General features: G+C 36.2%; 1 long non-coding RNA gene across 1 annotated transcript in view; it reads left to right on the top strand.

Annotated features, from left to right (window-relative positions):
- LOC118341717 overlaps positions 1 to 4,655 on the top strand; it is a 15,536-nt gene that overhangs the window by 8,099 nt on the left and 2,782 nt on the right. The window lies entirely within an intron of this gene.

The raw sequence follows: 4,655 nt of genomic DNA, 5'->3' as shown, positions 1-4,655 counted from the left end.
CCCCTGCTATGAGTTGCTCCTGAATGTTGATCATTGTATTTTTTAATTCATGTTTACAGTGATACACAATTTAATGGTTGACTGTGGCAAGCTTCTAGAGACAAGCAGCTGCAATTTACATTATGTATTTATTATAAATAAGATATGACCCTCTCTCACGGGAATGCAGTTTGTGTATCTTTTTCCGGTAGCAGTGCGCAGTAATACCGCTTTGATGGCTTATCTGGTAGAGGTGCTGTGGGATGGTGCTATCGTAGCTCACACTGTCAAGAACAGGGGATGGGTAGAGTGTCTGAATCGAAAAACCATGTAGGAATAGACGAAAAATTGGTGAAAGATGAAAACAGAAAGGCCTCATCTCCCATGCAGAAGAGCCCCAGCAGGGGATGTAACAGATGTGAGAAGCTTTGCATAGGTTTTAGTATCAATGACTTAAGACATGAATCAGCCTGGTAAAGCACAATTTGATGACTTTAGATTGGATTCAAAATACTCAAATAAGATCGACAAGCTTGCTAGCTCATGTCACGCTTAACACAATATCAGTGACTTACTTGACTTGAGCCATTCTCGGATTGAAATTATGGGGACTACCAAAGTCAGTAGAATAGTTTCAAACAGGTTAATGTTAATAATAGTTCCTAAATCAATATTTACTCGCTAAGAATAAAATAAAACGTTGAATCATTCCTTCATCAGCAAGTCGAATATACTAATCATTTGTTTGAAGCCGCTACAGCATAGACATTGGAAAACTATGTTCGTTATGAGTGCAGTTTGGAAAAAATTATAAATAATTGATTTTGTTTGTCTGTTGCTTAAAAGAATTACTTCAGCAAGACTTGAGACATGTTTTGCTTGAAAAACAGGTGATCTTGTTCTGTCTCTGCTAGTATTATTATGGTCTTTACTTCGTAGGGACTTAATTTTATTAAACAAAATGTCCTCTTGATGAATCAGCCCAGCGTTTTTAGTTTCGTGACCGATGGAACAATTATCTGCAGACAGAAGCACAATATCACGTTACGCAGTGTATTGGAGTTTGAATGCGCCACAGGTATGAAAATGTGCTTTTCTCTGGACGCTAGTGAGTCTGGGTTTTTGTATCGTAATGTGAGCTTTAATTATTTCAAACCTAGAAAGACAGCTGTCTGGTGATCTCACCGAGAGGACAATCTTGGGGCAGTTCCACTGACAATAACAGGAGGTGCTTTGTGAATGTAGGGTATTTCAGCTTTTGCAGCAACAGGATTATTTGAATCTGACTGGTACAAAATTTCTTAAACGAACCTTAGTCAGAGAAAATTAGAGGAGCGTTGTATTATCCAATGTTACGGGGCAGTTTATCCTATGTGCGATTTAAAAGTGTGAGATTGGATGGTCAATGATTTGTTATCTTTATATTGCGACAATTGATGGTAAAGGGTACGCAAGAAAATGGTATTATGTTGCAAGCAATCTAACAGCTGCCCGGCTTGCAATTTATTGTATCGTGTCATGCGTAGCACCATGGCAGTGGCACTGCAGTACCCAGTTGGAGTTTGTTCAACTATTCGTTTATGATAGACCTAGCATATTTTGTTTACAGAGCTCTTAGCTATCAGGCCGACATATAGTATCAATTCCTGGGGGGGGGGGGGGGGTGATGCACAATGATAAATCTGTCTAGTACATTATACAGTATTCATGATTTTATTTGTTTATTTGATTCTGATTGAGAAATACAGAATATACAAAATACAGTAATGCAGGTATGTTGCTTAATATTGCCAATAAAAAATTCCTGGTAAAACAGCACTAAATTTGCCCCAAATGTTAACCTGTCATCACCTTACTGTATGGGTCAAACTCACACAAAACTGCAACCTAAACATGCATGACCACACACATACAGCAATGTCCCATGAAATGTGACAGAACCAGAGCTTTCCCAACCAAACAACTCAACTTTGTCAACTATTTTATGGATAAATCCCCATTTTATTGTTTTTCTTCACAGCATGATTGTATTAAATGATAATATTTGCTTTATTGATCATCACAGAGCAACACATAATCGTGAATATTATATTACTGTGATGTGGTTTTGATAGTTCGAGAAATAGTTCACAGAATACGTCACCCATGACTTTAGAAAACATAAATTACAAAATCAGAAATAATATTGAATAAGTAATGTGTCTAAACACAGACCCTGTACACATTTTTTTTTTTTACAATGTCAGAAACCAGGAGTGGCCAGGCCACTACATTTGGCAGCACTAACCACACTCCAATAACTGGATAACACAGCTAAGCAGCTTGAGACATTACAGGTATCAGAGACACCACTTTGTGACACTGCTTCCCTGTTATCATAGTTAAACATCAGAGGACATTCAGAGATTAACTAATCTCACATGCTGTAACATGTACAATTGACATTAAATAGTGATCAGGTATCCTATTAAGATTTATATTTTTTTTACATTTAGGGTGCAACCAAATAAGTTATCAAATCAAGTCACTACCAATACATTTCCCATTTAACCATACAATCACCATGCCATGTGCCAAGACACACATTCCAATATACCATCTTAATAAAGTGAGCTTTATATGTTTCCCTCTTTTTCATGATATCCGCATGCTTTCCACTATGATTATATCAGAATTGGTATAAATGTGTTAATGTGCAAAACAGTATCTACAGTTTTAAACACCACTGTTGAGGTAAAGGCATTACTTTGGAGACACAGAGATAGGATGTACGTTTTCAAACTTTTCAAACTTTTTTCTATATTAATCTGTTTAAAATACACACTAAAAAGTGTTTGTATTGAAGTGCAATGGCTCAAAGATTATTATTTGTTTTTAAATCTCTATAAAACAGGGCTCCAGTTGGACTCCAGTTGGAGTTGGAATAAAAAACAACAGATTATAAGAGTCTGTATGGAAGTTAGTGTTTCCATATGAAATATTGAAAGTTTAATTTTTTTCTTGGTATTTTACAGGAGGCAGACTCAACTCACCAAAGTGCAACCAAATACCTCTGACACTATAAATTACATATGCAAGCAAAATATATAAGCATGTATCAAAATAAGATCAAAATAAAATCCAGGTATTATAATATTTGATAAATGGCGCCACCTGATTGCTACATAGAGTGAAAGCTTAAACATGCTTTGACCGACTCTGGGAGACTTAACAGAACAGAACTAAGTTTCTTACTTTATTATTACATTTTTCTTTTTGATATGCACTGTTTGACATGCATTCATGGTGGTATAGTACACTGTACATGCTTCAGCTGCCAAAATAATAAATTCTACCTGTTTTGGTAGATAACGACAATTAGTAGGTAGACACTAACCAAACCAAAAGTTTGTCAGTAAGCTCTTCCCTGTGAGTCATGAATATAAGCATCTTATATTTTCATTTGGATCATTTGGTATTATTTCCTGTATTACTGTTTGTAAATGGGAACTCTTATCTGTGTGGAATATTGGTCATGGTAAGAGTTACTACGTATATAGCTGCATATTTGTGGCGTCATGTGGCTGGCAGTGTTGGCACCAACCTGAATTACGTGATTGTGGGTGCAATGTGAGTTGTTCACTTAAAATTGTCTTTGATATGTTTTTGACTTTGACAAAATTGGTGTCATGTATTCAACAATAATTCACTTTATCTCTAACCACATCCTCCCACAGTACTAGTTTTATTCTGAGAGGAAAGCTCAACATTGTCACTGACAATTTTTACCTATGCAGTATGTGCAAATAATTGTACACTGTATTACAGTTACAGATGTTGTAAGTATGTATGGTCTAATACTAAGACTCATTTAACCTTATGAATAATGTTACTGAACTATTAGAACCTCTGTATACAGGCATACTAACATGTTTCTGTCATAGGGGTGGACGGTATAACCAGTAATGACATACATTAGCGATATAAAGACTTGGCTATGCTGTTTTTAATAGTACAGAATTCATTTTAGCTGTAAAGTCACATAAAGGACTCAGAAAGCATCACTGCAACCCACTAAGTGTTAACCAGTGCAGTTGTTAGGTATAGTCCAATAAAAACACGAGCATACCGCTTCCAATTTACGCACACACACACACACACACACACACACAAAAACACTTTTGCATGCTAACAGAAAGTGGATGAAGAAATGAAACCAGATAGAAGACAGATGCAGAATTAAAAGGTACAGAGATTATTAGAAAACATAACAGAAGACATGTGACAGTAGAAAAAGCACCGGTGTAAATAATAACATGAATGATGGCTGACTTTGATTTAGCTGCTTCAGTTTCAGGGTCCTGGTATTGTTCGTGCTGGCTCACTGTCACTCTACCTGTCTGAAATTGCTTCCTTGTTCATTCATGCAATACTCTGCCCATATAATAGACATTCAAGTAGTGTACATGGCAATGGACACTGCTTTCTTTGTTCTATTGTGTGGGAACCATATTATAGTGCTTACATTTTACATTAAAAATGGCGGAGGGTGAAATATAATGCACTATATATTAAATAGGCATACATTTCTGACACAGCTACAGTCGTGACTTCCTGGGATGCTTGAATAGAACAGAGCCATTGTTGATGTGATCAGCAACACCTGTGATATTTCTACTATGACAAGTCAAAATGTC

Source organism: Morone saxatilis, unplaced genomic scaffold, assembly GCF_004916995.1.
Source record: "Morone saxatilis isolate NCDOM2014 unplaced genomic scaffold, NCSU_SB_2.0 Contig8, whole genome shotgun sequence".
In the NCBI taxonomy this organism is placed as follows: Eukaryota; Metazoa; Chordata; class Actinopteri; family Moronidae; genus Morone; species Morone saxatilis.
This window is presented reverse-complemented; position numbering and strand designations above follow the sequence as displayed.